Raw genomic sequence first — 27,926 nt, forward strand, 5'->3', positions numbered from 1 at the left:
AAAAGAGTTTTTATTATTTTTTTGCAGGAAAAGTAAGAAAATATTTTTTAAATATTATTTCGGTATTTAATTTCAATTATCTAAAACGTTTCTTGGAAACCTTATTTGTTATTGTTTGGAATATATTTGGCTTGTTTTTATAATCACTATTTAAAAATAATTAATATAATCATAAAATAACCATTTGGATATTATTTGGCTTGCTTTTACAGAGAAAACTAATCAATCTAATGTATGAATAGACAAAAGCACCCTATATTTTTAAGGGCCTCGTCTGACAGCGGAAAAAATCTCTTCAAATTCACATTTATCCAGATACCAAATATTATTAAAAAAATAAAGAGTAAAACCAAAAAAAAAAATTGTTTCAGAGTAATTATATCTTTTTAAAATATTTGAACAAAACTGCATATAAACATCAGTGAAACTTCCATGACGTTATATTCGCTGTAAAATAGTGTAAAAATCCGACATCCTTGGAGTCGAAGTCTCGTTCAAGTTCATGACCATTGGGGCATCATTGCAGGTCTGTACTGCTATCTGTAACACGATCAATTTATCAAATTATTACGACTTGATTTGTCAGTGGTCGTTTCTCATTGAATTGTTTTTTAAAAACTTCAATATGCGTAAAATATAACTTTAAAATATGAATACACTATTGACTGGGTACATTAAAACAAGTGAAAAGCTGTCAATGTGACAGCAAACCGGGTTTTCTTTTATGTAAACTGTATCCATAATCCATGTCAACCTTTATCCAGTGAAATGGAGTACCCTACATGTATATGCAACATTTTGCCAAAAAATGACGAAGTTCAAAAGCTGGTATTTTTTTCATAAATTATCGGAAATCAAAATCCTAGCAATATGCACAACTCTGATATATGTACAATTGATCTGCAAAAGAACAACTTCCTATCTTGAGAACTGTAGGAGGAGTTATCCGTACAATGAGGGTACCCTATATGCAACATTTTGCCAAAAAATGACGAAGTTCAAAAGCTGGTATTTTTACGATAAATTATCAGAAATCAAAATCCTAGCAATATGCACACCTCTGATATATGTACAATTGATTTGCAAAAGAACAACTTCCTATCTTGAGAACTGTAGGAGGAGTTATCCGTACTATGAGGGTACCCTATATGCAACATTTTGCCAAAAAATGATTAAGTTCAAAAGCTGGTATTTTTTCGATAAATTATTGGAAATCAAAATCCTAGCAATATGCACACCTCTGATATATGTACAATTGATCTGCAAAAGAACAACTTCCTATCTTGAGAACTGTAGGAGGAGTTATCCGTACAATGAGGGTTCCCTATATGCAATATTTTGCCAAAAAATGACTAAGTTCAAAAGCTGGTATTTTTTCGATAAATTATCGGAAATCAAAATCCTAGCAATATGCACACCTCTGATATATGTACAATTGATCTGCAAAAGAACAACTTCCTATCTTGAGAACTGTAGGAGAAGTTATCCCTACAATGAGGGTACCCTTTTGGCAGCCGCCCGCCCGCCCGCCCGCCATTTTCACCATTTTAATAACCGGATTTTTCCGTTGGAAAACCCGGTTAAAAAACCAATTATATGAACTTTCAAATCATACGTAAAGTCTTTTTCTCAAAATTTTACTAGACCTGAGTTACATGCACACTTTAAAGAATACTATAAAAAAATGTCAATACAATATAACTAGTTTCAAATCTTTCAAAATACCTTTCATATATCAACCAAATGTTCAACAAAAGATTGAGATTTTAAAAATTGCGTCTTCTACAATATGAACAGATCATTAAGAATGGAAAGGAGGAGGGATCATTTTTACGCCTCCTAAAACATTTGCTCTGTTAAATTCTTTGAATTACAGAGGCAAAACATTGTTCCTTGATCATCGCATAGATTCGTAGATGAGATAAATGTTTTCAGTACAAGAGGCCAATAGGCCTTAACGGTCACCTGAGTACCATGATAGCCCATACACAAACTTGTCGAGGAGTCTCATAATTGCATTTAGTTAAGTTTTATTCCGGAGTAAAAAATATAAGACCATAATAGAGTGCATGACCTGATATTGAAAAGGTACAAGAAAATAGTCGAAAATAATTTCCCCATATTTGTTAACTTTCAAGACAGTTTTAAGTGTTTTTATGTTTTTATAGATACACAAAAACAAAGTGGCTAGTAGACATGTTTTATTAAAACAACCTTCCATCCCCCATCCCCAGGGGCAAACAGAAACTCTCCCTGTGAGCATTTAAACCAAAAATATAAAAGAGAACAAATTAATAACATTAATGCTTAAAAATGCATATCTACTTCTGCTCCAACTTCTGAATTTTCCCCCCTACATAAACTTTGAAACACCATCTGGTATGTATACCAAAATCATTTTACATGTGCTGATTATCAGTGATTTGGTTAGCAAATTAATACTTTACTATCTATGAGTCTATTTATTTATTTAAAGACTTCAAAAACTGGTTTGTTTTCAATAAATAAAATACTAGCAAATTTTTGTTTTGATAATACAACTTCTTAATTACATTATATTTAATGATTATTAACTCCATTGTGAAGAAGCAAAGGAAGATAACTCCATTATGAAGAAGCAAGGGAAGATGACTCCATTATGAAAAAGCAAGGGAAGATAACATCATTAACTTTCACAATATCTTAACTTTGATACATAGCTGCATTCTTTCTCTTTTCTAAATACACATGTATGTTAATTATCTCATTTCTTTCATTGAAATTCCTGACAGGAATAAAATAACAAGACAAATATACCCCCACTCTCTCCCAGCCACAATACTTGCCTTACATGTAGGTGGCATGAAATATTACAAAAGATGACAGCTTCATGTTTTTGATTCCTCTAAATATGCTGTCAGTTTTTATTCTGTGCCCGTAGACTTTTATAAACATTCTCTATACATTAACACTAAATGACAATGCTTTTGGCCACACCCTGCATTAAGAATCCCAACCCTATATGGGTGTTTTGGACCCGCCGTAGATTCCTAACCCCTACCTTGGGGGACATGAAATTGATAATTTTGGTAGATCAGAGGGCTTCCTAGTATGCAAAATTAATTATTATAATTCAGTTTTCAGGTGTTTGGGAGTTGTGAAGATAATTTTTGAACATTATATGCATTAACACTATACATCCGTTTTGGCCCCACCCTACAGTCAACAACCATTGTCTAGGGGCATAAAATTTACAATTTTAATAGAGGACTTCCTGGTAAACATAATTATGGTCAGTTTTTCTTACAGATGTGTGAGGGTAGAGAAGAAGATTTTTAAACATTATATGCATTAACACTATATGGTCATATTGCCCCCAACAGCCTGAACCCCTGACCTAGGGGCCATGAATTTCACAATTTTGGTAGAGGGCTTCATGGACATCATAACCATGCATTAAGTTTTTTCCATAAATTTGTGAGAATGAAGAAGACTTTTGAAAAGTTGGCTTTTCTTGCATATTTGGCCCCGCCCGTGGCACCCTGGGGGTGGTAGAGCAATAAAATTTCACAATTTAGATTTTTCTTACAATAGTGAAAATTCACACCAAAAATGGTAACAATTGGCCTTGTAGTAAAATTGTTAACGCACGACGCACAATAACAGACGAAGACCAATTGCATTAGGTGACTCAGGTGACATAAAAATACAGATGTTTATGAAATACGGATATATTCTTTGAGCATGTTATCTGTAATGTCATTGTTTTGCCTTGGTTGAGTCTTCAAGGTGGGTTTAATTAAAATTGACGTACGGTTAGACCAATGACTACACCATCAGTGGTTTTCGTGCAATCAATTAAGAAGCCGCAATGTTCCCTTGATCATAGAAAGTAGAGATAGGAGTGTATGGAGAAAATGCATCATTTGAACACTCCGTCTTGACCTACAGCCAACATTAAAAATTTTTGAAAACAGGTGCAGATACATGCAATTTTTCTTACAATTTGCAACAAGATTTATATATTTAAAGTAATGCATTAAAATGTAAATGATTTACAAAAAACACACAATCTTGATGACGTCTATATCAAATTTTAATAAATATATTTATATAGGTATTTACTAATCAAAGGTATATGTGGCGTATTTTACGTGAATAATAAGATCTGATTATTTGAGTCATTACTTTTATCTTTCTTTTCACATTGCACTACTCATAAGTTCCTATCTAAGCACCTGGGGATACCAAGGCGTTTAGAATTCTTGGAAATAAATTAGAAAATAATTTTTTTTGGAACATTTAATTAAAAAGGGATAATGGGGCTGTCGAAAAGCCCTTACTTTTTGTTGAAGATAAAAAAAAAGTCTAGTTATTATTATTCTTCTCGACAAAGTTTCGTCAGCGATTTTTTGAAAACGGAACCGAAAAATAAAAATTTAATGTTAGATTCGTTTAGCAATTGTTTAGTTCTCCCGTATGTCCCTTTTTGAACTTCCGGTCTATATATTTCCGGTTTACACATACAAAAACAAAATATTTAAAGGACCTTTGTATCTATTTCATTTTTTGATTATAAACTATGAAATTTTGGATTTAGATACTTCATAGTTTGATATACAAAATTGTAAGCGACAACTTTTTTCTATCTCTTGCCGTTTTCGAGTTATTAGACTTCAAACTTTGAAAAAAGGGGGATGAAAAAAGTAAAGATTTAAATAACCACCAAATTTGTAAATTGAGGAATGGGAAATGTTAAAACTGTCATAATTATCATATATTTAAAGTTTCGTTTGAAACCATTAAGAACTTCCGGTTTTATAAATTCATTAAAAATCGTCTATGGGTGTTTCAATGTTAAACCGAATTCACGCGTGCCACGTTTTCTCAATCAGTTTTCAAGTAAATATGTTCATATTTAATTTTTAAAATGAAGGACCAAATACGCAGACCGGAAAAGGTTTTGGGATTAAATTTTTGAAAATAAGGGATCTAGAGGGGTCAAACTTTTTTATTTTTCATTCGATTTTTAAAATCTTTTCGGCCACTTTTTGACTCCTTAAAGGGTTTTTAAGGCCTAAAGATCATATCTTGTTTAAATTTCAAAATTATTTTTTGGAAGAGTTATCTCGCTTTTCTCCAAAAATGTAGAGCATAAATACTCTTGGCATAAGATATTTTACGTCCAAGGAATGAATACTTACTTCGAAATGATTTTTTGAAAATATTTTTCTGAAAATTAGAAGTGTAGCTACTTGTTAAATTCTTGAGTTATCTTTCTTTTCACACTGCATTACTCATAAATTCCTATTTAAGCAACTGGTTAAACCGAGGCGTTTAGAAAATTTGGAAATAGATTAGAGATATTTTTTTTGACACTTCAAATAAAAAAGGGAAACTGGGGCTGTCGAAAAGCCCTTACTTTTTGTTGAAGACAAAAAAAGTTCTAGTTTACAATTTATATCATTCTACATTAATGAATATTGGAAATAATAATGCTTCGAGTGTCATCTGATATAAGAATTTTCTAATTTAAGACACGCAAAACGTGATTCTAATTTGTAAACAAACTGTTCTTCCATCGTGCCATCGTGTTTTCAATGCTGGGTTTTCCCGCACTCATGCGCAGCATCTTCGCTAGCCAAGGGTTTCTGATCCGCACCGCTTCTCACGAACAGCGGTGCGGATCAGAAACCCTTGGCTAGCGAAGAAGATGCGCAGTGGCGTAATAAATGGCGGATTACATTAATATTCATCAGACGTGTAGCAAAGATTAGAGAGATATAACTAAAGACTAAACAGAGTTTGTGAAACGTCTAATCATTAGAAGCATGATGTACATTTTTAATTAAACTCATGTCAAAATTTTACTCCAAATACGCAACAGATACCTTTAATATTTTCCGTGATTTTTCATTAGACAAGAACATACCAACCTGTTCGCATTTGGACCAAGAACTTCTTGCCGTCGAGTTACACTTCTTGATAACTAAGGCCTTGGACGTCTGGTGTTTGGTTGTACCGGGGCACAGTGCCGCCCTGTTGTCCTCTACGTGGAGATTCTCTGCGATGGACTCGATGACGCTGATCTTCCGGTGGCTGCATTCTAGTTTTACCAGTGATTGTTGGGTAGTTGTGATATCTATGGAGTGTTAAAGGTAGAAAATATAATGAATATATATGGCCAAGTCTGAAGCCCTGGTGTAATGTAAGGTCAAGTTTGTAAAATCTAAAAAAATTACCGATTTTACATTTAATTTATTGTTTTGAGGTAATATCTAAATATTTATCTATAGAGTAATCATGCACTCTAAATTTTTAAAGGGGCATGGTCACTATTTTGGTTAAAAATTTTCCGATTTGAATAATTACAATGCTTCAGTGAGGCATTCTTAATAGGCAAACAAAATTTGAGTGCCATTTGTTAAGTTTTAAGCGAGTTACAGAGCTTACAAATTCTTTGACATGTAAACAAAGCTTTTGTTTACATTTTGAATGTTGAAGTGAAAATTTCAAATTAAGACCTAAAACGAATGTGTTAAACGTTAGGAATTGTTTATCTATGCTTAAAATGAATAAGAAGATAGAAAAATCAGCTTGAAAAAGGTTTTTAATTGGTATATTGAACCTATGTAAACAAAAAACAGGGCACGAGCCTTGTTTACATGACACAGATTTGTGAGTTCCGTATCTTGCTTAAATCTTAAAGACTGACTCTCAAATTTCATTTGATGATCAGAAACGCATTTCTTGAGCATCGTAAATAATAAAAATAGAAAAATAGAATTTGACGAAAATCGTGACCACGCCCCTTTAAAAAATCGAGTTTACTCAGAATGTTTTGTGTTAAGGTTGTATCGCGCATTTGTTGATATTGCTATGGATTAAAGAATATTATAATCAAAATACCTTCATCGGTTTAGAGTTTTCAAATTTTTGTTTTGAATGTTTGGAAAGAAATAATTTGTGTAAAATTATGCTTGATTTTCTTGTTTATTTCGATAAATAATACGTCACAACATCTAGGTGTCCTATACCACCTTAAGCCCCTTTCAGAATTGGCGCACGAGCACTTTACAACACTTTGCGATCGTAATTTTTCAGATTCGCACGCGAGCTCTCATACGTTGCACGAGCTCTCGCATACGTTGCAGGAACTCCCGCATACGTTGCACGAGCTCTCATATTTGTTGCATGTGTTTTAGTGCTCGTATCAAGTCTCCTCAAAATAGTGGACATGCACACTATTCAGACGCAACCGAATGCGATCCAAATCATCGCAGTGCGACGCACGAACATTAGTACGAACGTTTTACGACGTTTTGTGTACTTGCAAGAGTGATGCACGATTTTTGCCACTAGTATATTTACCCTGTATTAGAACCTGTTTCAGACCACAATTGACAATACATGTATACATTTATTGCATGATGGTGAGGAAAATATGAAGATTTATTTCTCCAAGAAAAATCATATTTCTCGAGGGCTTTTAATGAGAGAAATTTATCTTTCTGGTTGAATAAATCTTAAAATCAATATGAAATTTGATATTAAGAATGAATTTTAGAGAAACGACGCACTAATTACTAACTAACTGTTCTGAATTTAAATAAAAATGTTATTCATTCCAGTCTGTTGCAACAAAGAGAATTATGGCCACGTGCATGTATAAATCACCCATTTCAATTTAGTGCGCTCCCCTAAATATCCAGCCAAGCAGCTGGTTTTTTTTTTCATTTTAAAGCAATCAAGAAAAAAATCGGACACAGTTTTTACAGAAATGACTAAAAAAAGTCCAACTGTATTACATTAATTAATAAAGTGTTATTTTCGCTCTTGCGCTGGAAATCATCTAGCACATTATATAAGTAATTTACCGTTTGATTAGATAAGAGCAATGCCCAACTACAACTACACCTCGTAATAATATAACGTTAGAATCGATTTTTGAGTTTCTGGAAAAATCCCTCAAGATACAAACAAGACTTTTGCAATTGAAAGATTCAACCTGTTCTGGAGTTATCAAATAAACATTGCGATGCAAAGAAATTAACCGAGTAAACTTTGTTATATTGTATTCCATAATAATTGTGAAAGATGGTGACAAGTTTTGTTACCTTGGCACATGCAATTGCGATGATCATGATAGTTGCATTTGGCTATTTGGGTGGTGTTGCAGTGACAATGACCGTCTGAAAGACACTCTGAAAAAAGAAGAACTAGTACTATAGCCATAGAGCCATTTTGACATCCGTCTTTATAATACTAACTAATATAAAAGTATGGCAAAAAGGTATTTCAAACAAACTAGTTATATCAGGGTTTTTAAAAAAAAATTCTTCGATCTTGCCTTAACTTCTGAGACCAACCCTGTGGTATCTTACACTATGTAAACTCATATTGGGCAAGCAATCCCTCTTCAGTTTTGTTCGGGCATTTTTGAAGAGTAGCCGTTCGTCTTCTACCAATAAATTTTTAGCATGCAATTTTACAATGTCCGACTTTTGTAAAACCTGACAGAAATGTAAATAATGATGTACGATTTCCGTGAATAAGTGAGATAAAAGGGCGGGAGAAGAAATGAGAGCGACAGCTTGAGTCAAGCCCCGCCATGTATCTTCCAGATTTCGCGATCTCGAGGTCGGACTCGTACACTGACGCTTACTTTTATCCTCAGATTATCAGGGGACATGTCAAAACACGGATATTAATAAAAGATATAGCAACAATAATACAGAATATTAAGCTATGGAAATGTTTTCATTGATTAAAATTCTTCTGGGTATTTTTGAGCATGCGCTGATCTAGAAAAGGCCTCCTAACCCTGAAAATTCAAAACTTAAGAATTACATAGTTAAACAAGATGTAATTATAATCGGGGCGATTATAAAGTCTCCCAAACGAACGAGGCCATCGTTCGGAGTAGGGATGACCCATATGGGTCAAACTTTACTGACAAAAAGATGTTGAACTTGATTATCTTTATTTCTGAAGTTTCATGATGTTCCCCTGGGGTCCTTTACTATACATCAGGTGAACCAACATGACCCAAGGAACAAGAGTAATATGGTATAGGGTTGGGTTCTTGACCGTTTTAAAGATATTCAGGCATTTCTGTTTGAAGGGGGTCAGGACCACCCCCGGGGCCAATGACCTACATACCATGTGATTCCCCTTAACCCAACGAACAAGAATATATGTGGTTTAGGGGTGGGGATCTCGACCGTTTTCAAAAATATCCAGGCACTTCCTGTTTGAGGGGAGCCAGGACCAACCCAGGGCCCATGACGTACATACCATTTGATGCCCATTAACACATGTAACAAGAATATATATATATATAGTTTAGGGGTGGGGTTCTTAACCGTTTTCAAGATATTCGGGCACTTCCTGTTTGACGGGGGTCAGGACCACCCACAGGGCCCATGACCTTCATACATGTACCATTTGATGCCCCTTGATGTCACAAGGAACAAGACTATATATGGTTTAGGGGTGGGGCTCTTAACCATTTTCAAGTTTTTTGTGCACTTCCTGTTTGATGGGGGTCTGGACCACCCTCGGGACCCATGTACTACATACCATTTGATGCCCATTAACACAAGGAACAAGAATATATACGGTTTAGGGGTCAGAATCTGGACTGTTTTCAAGATATGTGGGCACTTCCTGTTTTAGGGGGGTCAGGACCACCCCCATGACCTACATAATATTTGATGCCTCTTAACACATAGAACAAGAATATATATGGTTTAGGGGTCAGGATTCTAACAGTTTCCGATATATATGGTCATTTCCAATTTCTGGGGGTGGGGATGGTACAAGTGATCAGATCTAATAAACCCTATATATTGCCTGTAACAGTCAGTATAATTCTAAAAACCCTGTATTATTATCTCTGTCCGTTTTTAAGTTATAACCATTTACAATAGAGTCTACGACTTTTAGGTTCAATGTTAGATCCCACTACCTTTTGACCCCCCAGCAAAGTGCTTGGCCAACCCCAAATGAGAAAAATTACACCAGCGTGCACATCTAGACACAGGATGAATGACCATCTTTAAGTCCTCCTTAAAGATAGCTTAAAGGTGTTTAAAGGTAGCTTAAAGACGATCTTTAAGCCACCTTTAAGCTACCTTTAAGCTATTAGTATTGCTTAAAGGTGGCTTAAAGAAAGCGTAAAGATGGCTTAAAGGCAGCTTAAAGACTATCTTTAAGGACAACTTATAGGTCCTTAATGTCCAAACTTCTTTAAGCCACCTTTAAGCCACCTTTAAGCCACCTTTAAGCTACCTTTAAGCCACCTTTAAGCCATTAAAAAAAATTAATTCAATATTGTGCTTAATTTCCAACAAAATGTATTAACTTTATGAAAGAAAAGGTATTAAAACGGTTTTTGTTCTAGAAAGAAAAATGGAAAAAAAAACACCCAAAAAACCCGGCCACGGCAAGAATTGAACCCGGGACCCTTAGTTTACTAGCATCACCACACTTCCTCTGCGCCACGGCAACTTACATATATACGAGCGTTTTTATATCCTATATACAAGTGGATATTGATTCACTGTATTCAATGTGTTTACTTGAAAAGATTTTGACAAACCATTCAGTTTGTAACAATCAATTATATCTAATTTATAAATTACATGCATGCATGTATTTAGAATGAAATACGGAACTTGGTCTTCAGTGAACACAAATATATTATACCTAAATGGAAACCGTTAGGTTCACTATAGTAGGCTTTCTTAGTTAATAAATTTAAACCGAGTAGATATACGTTCATCTAATTTATAGCTATAAAAATGTAAGAAAGAAAATGAATTCATTTCTTTTATTAAATGCATTGAAACTATTAGGGTATTTGTTCAATTTCCCGCAATTTCCCGGTTTTCATGATCGCGGCGCCGTTCCAATATGTTTAAATATTTACATGTAATTGTATGTACATGTACATGATTTTTGAACTATCAATTCTATAACAAACAAAATTACCAATTACCGGTGATGTATTTACTGCATGTGGCAATTGCAAATGACTTGTACATACAATTGTATGATGTGCCAGGCCGGGCCGGGTATATTTGACATATTTACCCTTATACATATATTTAAATAATCAACCCCTATTTATGATCACCGGTACATTAATTAATTAGCCTCAAGATTTTACTCTTACATACATGTATCGTTAATTTGTAGACGTAACATCTTTGAAACCCAGAGCTAGGAAATAATACTTTGAAAATGAATTACAAATGTAAATTAACTTTTATTCACTAGACTTATCGTATACTCGTACATACTAAGATTCAACGCCTTTAGAAACCCTGACGTGCACCTGGGCACACGACACACCTGTTGTGTATATCTTGTATATTCTGTGTTAGTTCCAGGGGTTTTCTTAAGTTGGACAAACAATAGACTTTAATTAGATATACACAAACATGCACCTGGGCACACGACACAACTGCTGTGTATATCTTGTATATTCTGTGTTAGTTCCAGGGGTTTTCTTAAGTTGGACAAACAATAGACTCTAATTAGATATACACAAACGAACAAAACTATGTCTAGACAAACAAAGCAGTAATATCCTGCCCGATATAACAAAGGCAGTTGAGAGTCTTTTCATCTTTAACATGTATCTAGCAGATCTAGAGTTAGAAATAATGAAAATTGAGAAAAAAAAATACAAACCTTAAACCGATTAACAAATTAAATCATGCATTTTTGGTTCATTATCTTTATTTTGTTTAATAACCGGATGAACTGAGAGAGAGAGAGAGAGAGAGAGAGAGAGAGAGAGAGAGAGAGAGAGAGAGAGAGAGAGAGAGAGAGAGATTTTTCACCGATTAATTTATAATAGGAAACAAACATACTTTAATTAGTTTTATGCACATATTAAGATACAGAGACTGCGCTCATACCTACAATAAATTTGAAACCCCCAAAAAATTATAAAGAATTTTATAACGGCAATCTGTGTCCATCAGAGCGGTGCTGATGATAGCGATCTGTGTTTAATGGAGCGACGATTAAAACCGCCTGGAACACCCCCCCCCCTTCCTTGGAAATTATATTATCACTTGGATGACCCCCTCCCATCTCTATAAAAGAGCTTTTGCATTTAATATATGTTTTTATTGTTCAGCTTGATCAATATTGACTTAAAGGCCACTTAAAGACAGTGTAAAGGCAGTGTAAAGAGAGCGTAAATGCCACTTAAAGATGCTTAAAGGTGGCTTAAAGGTGGCTTAAAGGTAGCTTAAAGAAGTTTGGACATTAAGGACCTATAAGCACTTGCTTAAAGGTGACTTAAAGGCGGCTTAAAGGTTGTATAGCCTTTAAGCTCCTTTAAGTCACCTTTAAGGACTTGCTTAAAGATGGTTTTTCGCCCTGTGAGATATGCAGGCCTATTGCATCCTAGATTTTTGTACAATTCTGTTCAACCATCTCTCAGAAACGCGACAGACAATTTCAGAGCGGGAATGTGAATCCCCTTCACCTAAGGATTCTTTGTGTCAACTTTCGTTGAATCGGCCCAGTGGTTCTGGAGAAGAAGTCGAAAATGTTTAAAGTTTACGGACAGACACACTGACGGACGCCGGACAAAAAGTGATCAGAAAAAGCTATCTTGAGCTTTCAGGTCAGGTGAGCTAAACACGTTACATCTCTCTTCATTTAAGCAAAAAAATATTTATATCTGACTTTATATATTCAATGTATAGACTTTAAGGTAAATTGACATTATAACTAAACTGTCTGTTAACACTTATTGTGTCTCTAAACTTAATAAACACGAAGTTATTAGTAGTATGCATTAAAGTTCATATGTACACATAAAATCATGGCATTGTTAAGTCGCTAGAAAGTCATTGTGTTTTGATGGCACTTTCATAACTCCTCCCGATCTGCTTAGTTGCGAAATATGCGATTTACTCTAAATTTTTTGATGGTCGCGAACGTCATCAGATATTCCAAATTGAGGCACTTGACTTGATGACTCTTCGGTTATGCTGGAGTATGTATTTCCATTATAGGTGTCTCCTTAAGTCGGTTAGGTTCAAGTCTACAGGTTGTTAAGGCTGTTTATTGGTTCCTCTGTTGATATGGATATTTTTCCTGTTATGACGAAAGGCTTGTTCATCATATGTGTTTACGTAGTACAAACGAACGTTTACTTTACTTGTGTCAGTCCCTTTTGTCCAAGCATTCATTGGATTTTCCATTTGTGGATATCCAAATGCGCTGTCCTTGCTCCAGCTCAGACAGGTTCTTGGCGGTTCTATTAAGTACTCACATAGCCGATTTATGTTGTGTTTCTTTTCCGCATGTGCAGATATTACGACTTTTGGTTCAAGAAGAGCTTGAGTTATTGGAGGTCGCCACTTTCTTGGACCGCACATTGATCGTTGTGCAGAACTACTCAGCATTCCTTCAGTCGGTGTTTCTGATCAAGTAGGCTAAAATACACATCCTGTTTAGAGCTGTGAGCTCTTTCAATTATTCACTTTGCAGATTTAACAACCTAACCTTCCATTATTTGACGAAAAATTTGGTGATGACGTGATATGTTGAAATTTATATTAGATAGCAAACTTTCAAGTGAGATAATTGCCTGACATGACAATGTCTGGGATCCCATAGCGAGCAAACTGAATCCTCAGTTTTCTTATCACAGATTAGGTTTTCCAAGAAATATATTTCCCAAAATTTGAGAAAAAAACCAACAGTCACTAAATGGTCATCTTCATCAAACAAGCGCAGATCAGGTTTCTTCATATGGTTTGGTTTCAAACATCTGGCAAGTTTTGCATCTTGATATGCATTGAGTAATTTCAGAGTTGCATTCCAGGACAGAAAACGTACTTCTTTGCTTGGTGAAGACATCTTCCAATTCCAAGATTTTAAGAGCGTATTGGCTGTATTATGTCTAAGCTAATCGCTTTCGAGATTGGTACCATCTTGAACACTCAGCTCATCCCGGAAGTCGAAATATAACTTTGCCAGAAGGAAATCGTCACGCTTAGCCGGCCATTCATGAAGTATGACGTCCATGAGTACCTGTTATATCTCACCATCATAGCTGTGCTTGCGAATCTCGGACAATCTAACATCTGTCATGGGTAAGTACTGAACAATATTGACCATTTCTAGGTCTTTTCTTGTGGTGTCCGTTTTATTCAGGTAAGCCTGGCTTAGCGTGTGGGGTAGATGCATAGTTTTCCTGGTTTGAAGCAGATCTTATAGTCGTACTGCTGTAGCCAGAGCACCATTCGTTAAAGTCGCCTGGGTGCCGCTAGTTTTTTTTTACGATAGATTGTAGAGGTTTCCGATCACTTTCCACATTTATTGAACGTCGATATGTGTACCGGTGAACAGACTTGCTTCTAGTCCCGGCCCGTTAGTGCGGCATTACTTAGAAGTGTCAACACCTCCTTTGGGTCATAGTACTTCAATACTGGACCTTAATTACAAACAAGTGTTTTGATCTCTTGTACGACTTTCTCATCTTCTTCTTCCTATAATGTGCTGGCCTCGGTTTCCGAGTGTTATAGCACGCATCGAACACAGCTAAAAGCCTCCTACTTACAGTTAAAATCGGGTAAAAACAATGGTCTGCATGTCACTTAAGGGTCATAGGACACAGCTAAGGTGTTGTTTAGCTGCTTCTTGAAGCCATCGATGGTACTGGCTTCTTTAACGTCATCTGACAGGCTGTTCCAGTCCCTGATGGTCCTTGGGAAGAAGGAGAACTTATACACGTCTTTGTATGTTGGTGGCTGACGGTATTTGCTGCCCCTTGTGCGAGTATCCCCTGGTGTTAGATATGATGTTGCTGGGATGTCGATGAGGTCGTTCCTGATCTTATACATCATGATGAGCCGTGATCTTAGTCGGCGTGTTTCGAGGGGCTCCCATTGTAGGTCCTCCATCATAGATGTTACACAGCCTGGTGTTCTTACATAATAGTTGCCCTTGACAAACCTTGCAGCTCTCCTCTGGACACCCTCCAACAGTTGTATTTGGGCTTGCTGATATGGGTCCCAGACAGTCGCTGCATACTCCAGGGTGGGCCTGACGATTGTACTGTAAGCAGCTGATTTAATGTCGGCTCTACATCCCTGTATGTTGCGACGGAGAAAACCTAGGGTCTTGCTTGATTTGGCTCGGACATTGTTGATGTGTTCCGTCCAGTTCAGCCTGTTGTTTATGGTTACACCTAGGTACTTTCCACTGCTGACTGATTCGAGGGTGTGGCCATGGAGGAGGTAGTTGTTGGTTATGGGACGTTGTTTCTTGGATACATGGATGACTGTGCATTTCTGGGGGTGGAATTCCATTTGCCATTCTCGTTCCCATTTCTCTAGTGACTTCAGATCTTTTTGGAGCTGCTCAGCATCGGCTCTGGAGTTTATTTTCCGATAAAGCAGACAATCGTCAGCAAATAATCTTGCGTCTGATGATGTATGCTCCGGCAAGTCATTGATATAGGTGAGAAATAGTAATGGTCCCATCACAGTACCCTGGGGAACCCCTGAGATGACATCAGCTCTGGTAGAGGATTGACCCTCTAAGTTGACTTGCTGTGTCCGTTTCGCAAGGAAATCCTTGATCCAGTTCCATGTGTTACCTCTGATACCATAGAAGTGCAATTTGTGTAGGAGGCGCTGGTGTGGCACTTTGTCAAAGGCCTTGGAGAAGTCCAACAACACTATGTCTACTTGCTCTCCATGGGCCAGTGACTTGGCCACCTCGTCCACTGTAATCAACAACTGCGACTCGCATGATCGTCTTGCTCTAAAACCGTGTTGCTGGTCTGCCAGAATATGGTTAATGTCGTAGTGATCCATGATTTGGCTATGTACGATATGTTCCAACAACTTACATGATATGGAAGTTAAGGAGACTGGGCGGTAGTTTGAGGCTAAGTGTCTCTCTCCTTTCTTAAATATGGGGACAATAGTTGCTTCCCTCCAGTCATCTGGCACTTTTCCGGTATCAAGTGAGAGTTGGAACAGTTTTGTCATGATTGGGGTTAGTTCTGGTGCAAAGTCATGGAGGAATCTCGCTGGAATTGTGTCTGGTCCGGTTGCTTTGTGTACATTTAGGCCCTTCAGGAGCTTGCATACACCACTTCTTCCTATGCGGATGTTGTTCATAGAAGGATGTGGGCTATCTCCTTTTGATGGAATGTCTGTTAGGTCTTCCTTTGTGTAAACCGAATGAAATTGGTTGTTTAGGATTTCTGCCTTGGACACTGTGTCACTATGGAGCAGGCCATCTGGACCCTTAAGTGGAGACACGCCGCAGGAGTCCTGTTTTTGATGTTTAATGTAGGACCAGAATCTCTTTGAATCCTCACTTATCACTTCCTGTAGGTAATTTTCCCTTGCCAGTCGTATCTCTCGCTGGCATGATGTTTTCAGTTTGTTGTATCGATTTCTGTCCCAGTTGTTTTTGGTTCTTCTTGCTTTTTGATGTGCTCTATTTTTTCTTCTTGTGAGCCTGTTTAGGTGGGTATCAATCCATGGATGTGATGGCCTTGATCTAGTAAACTAAGTTGGTATATGTTTCCTCATCAAGTCATTGATCATACCCTTGAACTTGGCCCATATTAGATTGATGTCCCTGATGTTGTCACATTCCTTATAGTTGCTCTTTATTTCTTCTCTGATGGCATCCATATTGGCCCTTTTCCACAGAAAGATCTCTCTTCGTTGGTGTTTCGATCTTACTGGTTCCACTGCTGCATACTTAAGATAACATCGTGATCAGCTTTGCCAATGGGAGGTAAACTCCTAATCTTTTCTATCAGGGTTGGGTGGGAAGTAAATAGTAGATCTAGGATATTATCCCCTCTTGTCTTGCAGGTTATTACTTGTTCTAAGCCTAGTTCTTCGCTGGTATTCACTATGGACTCACTGATATACTTTGGGTAGATGTTGTTCCCACTGAGTACATTATGTGATTTCCAATATATGTCGGGTGCATTAAAGTCCCCACCAATGTGGAAGATTGCCTTCTTGTGCTGCTGTTTGAGTGATGTAATGTCAAGGTAACTTTCACCAGAGCCTGGTGGTCGATAGAAAGATGATACTATCAGTTGTTTCCCATTAGGTAGGTCAATCTTTACAGCAATCAGTTCAACTGCTTTGCTGGAGAATATCTCTGATGATGTGAGTGAGGTGTGGACTGCTATAAGTACTCCCCCATAGTTGTCTGTACCTCGATCCCTCCTGTACACTGTGTAGGTATCAGGGAAAAGTTCTGATGACAGTATGTCTTTGTTTGTCCACGTTTCGGTGCCGATTATGACATCGGGTGCTGTGGTTTCTATCGGCCGCTTTATTTTTGATTGACTGGAAGTTGGTGATGATAGTGCGGAGTCCTTTACGCTGATGGTTAGGTATAACTCTTGAATTACTAGTTTTCGGTGAAGATGTTAGAAGTGGACTCCAGATTGACGATGATGTGGTATTGTCCAATGAATGGCTACTACAGCCTGATAACAAAGAAAACGAGTTGTTACTTAATGGCACATCATATAAGGTTGTTGAGTGGTTACAACTATTGCAGTTAGTACAGAACCAGGAGGTTGAACTGTTTCCTAATTGGTGGTATGATTCATCTGATATCCCCATGCACTTTGCATGGAACCATTGGTTGCATTCATCACAAGCCCCAGCTTTCTGGTTTGACTTACATGGTTTCTCACAAAAACCACATGGATACTTAACTGGTCCTGGGTTTGTTTCAATACCCCCTATCATTAGCAAGATGAGTAGAAGGCGATAGGACATCACTGTTGATGACTGTTTCCTAACCCTTACATGAGTCAGCCAGTTGTAGATAATTGTAGGGTGTTGGATTGATATATTCTCTATGAAAGTTAGGGGGTGGTATTTAAGTAGAGTAGGTGATAATTTAAGGTTGTACTCAAGTTCATTGCTGGTCTTCTTGGTGATCGTTGAGCTAAGTATGAGCAAATACAAAGTAATCAGAGTAAATTCGAAATGCATCGGAGAAAACCGGAAGTTGAATGTTTTCAATTCAAATATGTTGTTTTTGATGGAGGAAGGTGAAATATGCCATGAGTCGAGAGCCAGTACCAATCGGTATTTTGAACGATATGTTTTCTAAGAGGTTTGCACAAATCCTTACTGTCCTGATCAGGCATCATCCACTCGATGTCCGAGACTTCCATGTAGGATTGATCAGAGGAATCTGTGCCTAAAGCATGATAGTTTAGCATTCCTGTAAAAAAAAAAAATAGTTAGAAAGAATTAAAGTATACATGTATTTAAAGCGAGCTCTAAGAACCAGTGTGCGCGGGAAAAAGAACGAGCTAAACCTACAGTTCATCAATCAAAATTTTTTGTCTACGTCCCATAATGCTCTCTAATGTTTTCACTCGTGGTGCTATGCCAAAAATGGACTTTTAACTCGTAATTTACGGTGTCTTAAAGTTTGAAGACACGTTTTGAGTACCGCATATACTTTGGCGAGACTCAAAAGATTTGTTACAGTCATGCTTCCATACCTTCGTATTGAGTAAACAAACGTAAACAAAGATGAACAGTCATGGATGACGTCACAGTGCTCTCGCGCTATATTTACCGCGATAAATTTAGAGGTGGATCAAACATCTGTAATGAATGTACTTGAGTTAGCTATTTCAGTATAGACTGCGATACCTGCCTCATTGACGTATGATTTGCTTTTTAATTTTTTGAATACATGTACAGAGATTATATAAATATAAACTAGCAAGAGCCATACTTTACTGTCATATCGATCCATTTTTAAGCTAATTGTGCATGCATGTACAGTAAGTTTACATTTTGAACTAAATAAAAAGGAATAAAATAAAAAAATAAACAGTTAAAAATTTTATGTAGATATTGCATATAGTCAGACCATTTAATTTGAAACTAAGTGGGAAATTACACACCTCTAAACATGGACCGGGCTCTTTCTCTCTCAGGGTAGGGGGTTGCGCTGTATGTATCATAACCATTAAAATAAGTACTTTTGGCATACTTATTGTAGAACAATACTCTCTCAAAAATTCACACTAGGTTGATAATGATGCAAGGTATGTGTAATTCTTGCTGCGCTCGCCAGAACGGTAGCACCGTAAAACATATTATGTACCCAGGCATGTAATTTGAAAATATTCAATGACTTGCACATTGATTGACTTGAAGAAGTCTTAGTAAAGGCGTCAACGTTGTTGCTTCAGAAAACTGCAAGAAAATAAATTATTAAAAATACTATTTTTTAAACTTACTTTTTTTCAATGTTTTTTTCTCAAATTAAGAAAGAATCAAATCATGAATGGGCACATGGAAACACCATCATTTTAATTTTAAATGTAATAAATTTACAAACTATAGGTACTTTGATAAAGGTCTTGCATAATCAGTGGAGGACTCTTAGTTGCACGTAAATGCATGGGCTTCACCGCAATGCCATAAGAAACATTCAATGTGTCTGACACATAATCACTTCTTTCTAAAGCTTATAAGTTTGAAATAGATTCTATAACTGATAGTAAAATATTGAAGTATAACAAATTCCTGCGTTTTTCATTTCTTATAAGAAGTTTAATTAATTTTATTTTCCCGGTATAATGACAATTTGTACCTAAAACTGTAAAAGTTAAAAATTCATTCAAAATATAACCAATTGCACACTGGACATTATTTTTTTATGATTATTTTATTTTTATAGCCCAGATAGTGACAAAGTTTCGGAAATAGTTTAATAATAAAACGTGCGTAGAGTATGATATGCATTTAACAGTGGGAAGGGGGTGTTGTATTATTCCTACCAGCATTTTTTTCTTGTTAAGGCATATAATTTGTTTTCAATAAAGTTTACTCTTAAACAAATATTTGATTTCGGCAATGATTTAAGATTGAATATAGTGGGCGGACATTTAATGTATGCATCAAGAACTTGCAATATGCATATACTATAATTACCTCGATCGTCCTTCGCTTGAAGTAGGCTGTAGACGTCCTCGGTTTTTTAGTCAATTTTCTCGACAGGGAGGCCGAACAGAGTCAGTATCGTATCTGGTTGAAGATCCAGCTTCTTATCTGCACTCCTTTTCGCTGAAGCAGGATGTATTTTAAATTGGCCAGACGTAAAGTTATGTTTGACACAGTACTTTGGTGTCTTTGAATCCGTCTCGGCGTTAATTTCGTATCCAAGTTCTCCTGACCTTCTTTTGGGAAGAGTTACATGAATACATCCTTCTGATTCCGAATATTGCAGTTTAAAACTATGTACTGGACCGTTTTACTAAATAACTTAGCATGTAATATGTGTAAGTTTCAAAATTAGTTACCATAAAATATTTATCATAAAAGGGAGAAACGAAGTAAGTCATCATACTTGCATGATACTTTTACAGAATGTGATTTTGTGATATTTTGACGGGTATAGTGTCAGTTAGCGTTCGAATATGTGTAAAATAATTGGTGTTAAATTTATTTTTGGGAATAGCAAAATTTCCACATATATTGTCTCCAACGTCCTTTAATTTGTTAATTAGTGTAAATTTCCGCGGGATATCATCGTTGTGTTGATCCTCTCTTCACAAAACTGAAGTGGAATGCTTTTGCATTATGGGCATACGCACAGTGTATGATACCACAGAGGCAGTCTCAAAAGTTCAGGCAAGATTGTAGGAGCCCGGGGAAAATGCAAAATGTTAATACAGATACATGTAAGAAAAAGATAAATCGTAAACAGAGGTTTAACGTTTAAAAACCTTCATACTGGGAATATTTGCATGAAAAAAACATGATATATTCATGATATTCTGAAAAACATATTTAAACAATATTTTGATATTTCTATCGGTATATTTTGACATATTCAGCTTACATTTCATAGAAGTTAAGAAAAAATTAACTCAAATGTTAGCCTTAAACTCGCTTATTGCATGCTATATCTCAAATTTTTGAGATGTGACCCCTACTTGTTAACTTTTAAACGAGACATTAAATGCATATGTATTTGTATGCGAAGTTTTGGAAAGATGACACTTCTATAACTTCTTTTATTTGCGTTTAGTTTGATCATTACAAAATTTTGTAACATTTGTTGTTGTGTTCATTTAGTACTGGCCTTTGAATCCACAAGCAAGAATTTTAAAACTTTGACTTAGATTTCATTTTAATAGTCACTACATGTGTTCAACTTCATACTGTATTAAAATCATCACTAAATAATTGTTCAAACTATAGATATTTGTTTGATTTCTTTAAATTATCAATTTTTATGTAAAAATTTAGCCAAAATTTCAGGAAAATTATAGTTTCTGTTTGAGGCCCTATCTTTTCTAAAATTGGCATGCAACATGGTTCACAAATAAAATAAATGAACATTTTAGGTCCCCATCTTTATATCTAAGTGGTTTTCGGATGATTGACATAACTATTATTTCAGGACCCAACCTTTTTAAGGGGAATTTCGTGAAACATTGATCAAACGAAACCTTACTTAAAGCTGACATGAATTCATAAATACGCATTATTTCTCTTATATTTCCGACTACCGCCATATTAGTTGTCGATTCCCATTGTTCTGCTCATCGCTACACACCCCCTATATAAGGCCGACAGCAGTATTCATTTTTCACCGCATTCAGGTATTTCATACACCCGAACACGTTACCTTGGACGAAAAGACGTGTAAAAACGCGTTTTGAACAAAATTATATGGCAACCACTGCACACGCAAGGAATATCCAATGAACGACGAAACAAGACAGACTGAAATCCAGACACAGATACTTCAAAAATCCTCGATAATTGTAGACCGCTTTCGTGTGTATGTTATACCATCGCACATGCGCCAACCACACATTGTGGCTGATCGAGTAATGTCAATATTCGCATTGCTTTTAGAAACGCAGCATTATTTGTGGAAACGATGTTATTTCCTGGATTTACTATCGTTTAGCTACTGTGTTGGATGTAGTGCCGCCGGGGTTTTCAAAAAAGATGCAGACGTTATGCACTCTGTATGAACGACACACGTGTTCGATGTGCATGCAAAGAAAAGCAGCACTATCTGTGCAAAATAATTCGGATACCTCGGAAATACTTTAAAAGAATAAATAGATTTTGTATTTTTTTTTTATAGTTGTTTCCTTTATTCTTTATTACGAACATTTTACTACAATGTGTACTTCATGCATTTAGAAGTCCGTGCAACCTGAATGCCTCGATCGGAAAGCAACCGACCGTAACTTTCCCAACCGGTATATAAACCCCAGTGGCAATAGAGGAGCGATCGAAACTAATATGGCGATCAAATGCTTTTAAGAATTCATGTCAGCTTTAACAAGTACATGTACGACCATAACAATATCATAACAGGTATTATAAAGTTTAATCTTATGTCATGTTGTAATTTTTGAATTTACTGGATGGGTGTAAATACAAAATTTACCACATGACAATAAATTCAAAATTTACTACATGAAACTTACCTACACAGTGGCAATACCCATGTCCACTACAGTATTGATGAGTACGGTGCGTATGTACATGTACATGAGTACAAGATGGACAATCACCAGCATGTCTACATTCTAAAACAGATGAAAGCATATTTTGTATTTTATATATTACATGTATGTAAACAAAAATTTAAACCATTAGAAAATATTTTCTAGAATGATATAACTTTATACATTCTAAAACTTGCTTTATCTAATATCTCTTTGTACGATCATGGAAGGCATCTTGTCATAACTTGAAGGCAAACTTGTCGTATTTTGATTATGAAGATTTTTTAAACAAAAAGTTTAAATTCTGACGAATTTCGGATAACACAAATAACAATTGAAATTACATGACACCGTTATTTACTATATATATAATACACATTTTAAGTTTTAGACGTTTAAAATTCAAAATTGTTTCTTTAAATTACAATCAATTTGATTTCTAATAAGTGTTTACTTATTTTACACTCAAATAGTAGTGTTACACCAATTTGATTTCTCGGTCGCCGGATCCGCGCACACGTGCATTATGGCTTTTTAAACAAGAGGCCCATGGGCCACATTGCTCACCTGAGCAACAATGGCGAACTACATTGACTTAACACACTTTACGGTCAGACGGGACCTATCTTCCATTATTTTCTATTTTTTCCTATCTCCACAATGTGAAGATTTCCACCAAGTAATTCCATAATTATATTTTCCTGTTATATGATACTTTTTTAATTTAGATATAAAGTGTTCAATTGAAAATATATACTATGACTATAAGCATTCAAATGCATTTTGCATGCTATTTTAAGGAAAATTCTAAATATTATAGCTCTAAAAATAGCCTGGTAATAAACCTTGAATTTTTGGGAATTAACAGGTTTAAATGTTAATAAATAAGGAATAATTTATCAAGGAAAATTATATAAAATTGAGGAAAGTCTCGTGTGTCCTTAAATAATTAAGAACAGGAAAATTTAATATTTAGCAAAGTTAAGTACCATGATAATTTTCTGACCTAAAACTCAATTTTTTATAAAGGGGTAGGGGTGAAAATATATTGTGATATATTAATTATATATAACACCGGTATATTATTTCCTACAGTTTTTGCACATATGTGAATAGTATTAGCTCATTTAAGATAAAAAAAAAATCATACATTTCCTAAGACGTATATCAGTTAAAAAATCAGCACCCATTGTGGGCCTACCTTATTGTGTGTAATCATAATTTGAACATTTTGAATCTACACAATTAAAGGATGCCAACATTTTATTTCATTAATATGTTGTCTTAGAGGCCATGCAATGCATATTTATTTTATATGATGAAAATACTGGAAAAGGTAGTTACCATTTACCTGCAATATTTCTTGTTTGGTATATTGGTACTTAAGAAAAAAAATATCGAACTTAAATTAGTGTAATTTTCATTTTCCACATCTAAGTGAATATTTTGAGTGTGTTTATTTAAGATGCCAAGCTCTATGAATATACCATGCAGATGAGATACATTTCATTTTCACAGCTGATATCTCATATGTGAAAGTTAACAAAGATTGACGACAGAGAATCGCCAGCTAGTCTGGAAGGCAGTACGCAGTGTTAGAACTCTGTGGCAAAAGTTGCTAAGGCTACAGTAAAAACTTAATTGGTCTTCCCTTAAAGAATTGTTTACCTGATGTAAACTTGTGTAACGTTTTATATCCTTACTAACTTGATCGATGAAAACATTTGACTGGAAAATGTTGTCACATGATGTGTTAAAAAGCTATATAATTTAATGTATTGTCAGGCATACAGGTATCAGTTCTGTACTAAGGCCCATTACTTATTTCATATTCCCTCAAAAACAACAAACGGCTAGAAGATTTTCTGCTGCAATATTTTCTTTAAAATAATGATAATGCACAGATATCCTCATAATTATAATGTGTCAGAACTGTTTAAAAGAAGTTTTTATTTACTCGTTTGAAAAATACCAAAATTGTTGCAGATTTCAAATACTTTATCAAATGTGAAAGGACCCCAGAAAGTAGTTATAGCACATCATCCTTTTGATTTTTCTGTACACAAGTATATAATGTTTAGCAAGACAATTCCCATGATCAAAAAACATTTCAGCGTCAGTCGTAGAATGATAGGCAACTTTTAAAAACTTATCCAATTTGTTTAATTTCATTTTTTTTAATGCATTCATTCATTATATAGATAAAATGTTTTGTAATTGAGTTAGCCAGGGACACAAAATCAGTTTATGCACTGTGTATTTTGGAGAAATTAGTCCTACCCTATGACCCAATTACAACAGTTTTTAGTTTTGAAGATAACTGTAAACAAACGGTTTTGCATTAATTTGGCAGAGTTATTAAATAATTACAAGTTACCATCTAATTGTAGTATCAACAAGAAGTGTAATGATTATCGATTGTAATTTTCAATGCACGGTATATGTGTTTGCATCACCCGTATTTATAACCTCTAAAGATAAGACAGTCGCGGGTGATTAATCACAACAGGGTTTAACTGAGACTGTGAAAACGTCTTTTCAAATTCATAAACATTTTTTTATTGTCTTTGGATTTAATTTACACGATTATGAACTCGGAATACATGGCTACTTTAAATTCTCTTTCGGAAGAAATTCCGGCGAAGTTACCGATCAAAAATCGATTATTTCAACCAAAGTCGCTCCCTTGTTTGATCCCTGTTGACACAATTAGAAATTAATAAACAATAAAAACAGAGGGAAATGCACTTTAGTACAATGTTAATGCATCAGATTTTATCATTTTCGCAGGCAAACAATCAACTGCCTATTTACCGAAGTCTATGTTCCAAATACAAGGCGATTGTTTCCAAAGTTAAAAAGCAAAATGAAACGAAAAAATAAAAACAAGCTAAAACCACCCTCACAAGTGAAAATGACAACGCGTTGAAATATTTAACCTCAATTTACTTCACAATAATCGGCACCAGTGTTATTTCCATGTTTCATAGATTATATTCGCACGTGGACTGTTGCACTACAAACTGCCAGCTTCAAACAAAGAACCTCGTTTTCGAGAAGCGGTAGACTGGCGATGCCTGTCATAAGACCTGTCTATCGCAATGAATTGCCAGTCTACGATATATGGAATAACGAGCCATTCTTTATTTAAGGTCTTCCGTTGAAAACGGAAGGCCTTAAAAATAAGACGTGATCTCGTTGCGAGCAACGGTATCTTCCGTTCGAATGCACCTTAAAATAGACTATCGGGATAATTATTCGTTTTTTTTTTTCATTTATTAACACTTCTTCAAATTCCATTTGATCTTCATTAAGAATTCAAGAGATAAACATTTGATTGGAAAAAATCGCTATTACTTAGTATTGTGATTTATAATTCAACTAAAGCGGAAGTTTTTTTACTTTGATCATTTCAAAGATAAAATCGTATACCGAAACAAGAAAGAAAAAAACTTTCGGCACTTGGGGATGGAACATGGATCACAAGACTTTTAGTACACCCAATATATAACTCTTACGAATACGCCTTGGGACATTGTTTTTTTGTTTTGTTTCTTTCCAGTGACGACAGGAGGTGACGGCGGACACTCGATTACTAACTATTTTTGATACGTTTTGAGAAAAATCGTGAACAAGCAAAAATATTAAATATTTATCTCGGTACTAGAAGTGATGACAAAAATTGCTGAGTTATTTCTTAATTTGTAATGAGTATGATCTTAAAGTTTTATTTAAATCATCTGCATGAAGCGTTTCTGAGAAAACGGTACACACAAAAAATAAAAAGGGGGCGCAAAAAGAAACAAAGCAGTAACAATAAGGAGGACATTTAAAATACCGTAGAATAACAAAAGGGTGTTCCGTTGAAAACGTTAGACCCTATTAAATTTAACATTTTCTGAGAACCTTTATATGCCTCATTCACGCTTTTAATCCCCTTAGTTCTTTCCATATCATCTCTCATTAAAGACAAGAGCGGACAGCATTCCAGAATAAAGACAGTACGGTCCATCTCCTTCTGAATAAACGGTAGAAGTTGAAATGGCAACGATTTGCCATTACTTTTTAGTAATACTGACATACAGTCCTTCTTTTCTATAAGGCTTTGCAATATTTTTAATTGTTCGCTCTCTATATAATTTCAAAGTCTTTCTTATCCTAATGCATGGACGCAGACATTTTACTTGTGCAAGCTGTGGAAAAAACGCATTCTGATTGGTGGTATGATGACGTCACATTAATTTTCATTGGCTATTATCATTATTTTATCAAGAGCGCACCGCTTTTTCTAGATGTTTTAGGGTGGTTGAAGAGTACACTACACGCGGGTGTGTAGAAATAGAAAATGTGGAGCTGTCATTAACGAGGTGTCTTTAACCCGCACTAGTGGAACACAAACAGGACAAATCGAGAAAAGAAAATAAGACAGAAAACGAGACAGAGATAGAAATCGTATCAAAACGTTTAACGAAGATAGAAAACAAAAAGAAACTTAACGTCAGAGGTGACATTAAAATTTTAGACAATACGATCGTGAAGCAAAGTGATGAAATCCGTGCCAAATTAGACAATCTTGCGAAAGTGAGGATATTACACAAGCGGAACTTGAAGTCGCGATGCAGGAATTGCAAGAAAAATTTGAATGAATTTACTAAGAAGAAGAAAAAATCCACAAATCGTTAAACCAAGAGCTGTAAGCAGCGGTCCTACCAGACCAGGACGTTATGATTCTGGACAAAACACAGCGCAGTAATTCAAGGAACAACCGAAAACAGGTGTTTTAGATTGCTATATATACACATATTCATGACTAACATGATTTTCACCCATTCGAGGACTTTTCTTTGCCGCATTTATATCATTCCCGCCTACCCAACCCACCGATCGTTAATTAAAATCTTTAACGGAAAGTAAAAAAAACATCACAAAAGAATTATAGTTACACACTTAATTTGTATTTTTTTTTCGTCAAAACAGTTGCTATTATTGTAAATAATTCATGTTCGTTTGAAAGCAATATATATTAACATGAGAGTTACCTGCGCAATCGCAATAACCATGGTGTTGCTCAGATTGGGAGACACAATGGCTGCCAAAATGACAGTTCTTATCGTCACAGTCATGGTCGTGCCAACAACTGTGCATTGAACATGGAACTGCGATAAGACAAACAAAAACCAACAAGTTGTTAAAAAAATATATTGCATATCGAAAAGAAAAATACATAGAACACGACTCGTTTACAAAACAAATATCTTTGAATATGATTTTGTACATTTGCTTAGACTCATAATAATCAAAATTACCACAGTATAATACCTGCTAGAGCACAAATAAGGAAAATCTGTAGAAGCATGCGATTCATTCTGTTCCTTATTGGAGAAAAATGAAATGGTTTCGAATTCGTTAT

General features: G+C 35.5%; 1 pseudogene; it reads right to left on the reverse strand.

Moving 5' to 3' along the window:
- Nucleotides 1-422: 422 nt before the first annotated feature.
- LOC128192394 (uncharacterized) lies at nt 423-27,912 on the reverse strand (annotated as a pseudogene).
- Nucleotides 27,913-27,926: the final 14 nt, after the last annotated feature.

The sequence above is a fragment of the Crassostrea angulata genome, chromosome 7 (assembly GCF_025612915.1).
Source record: "Crassostrea angulata isolate pt1a10 chromosome 7, ASM2561291v2, whole genome shotgun sequence".
Taxonomy (NCBI): domain Eukaryota; kingdom Metazoa; phylum Mollusca; class Bivalvia; order Ostreida; family Ostreidae; genus Magallana; species Magallana angulata.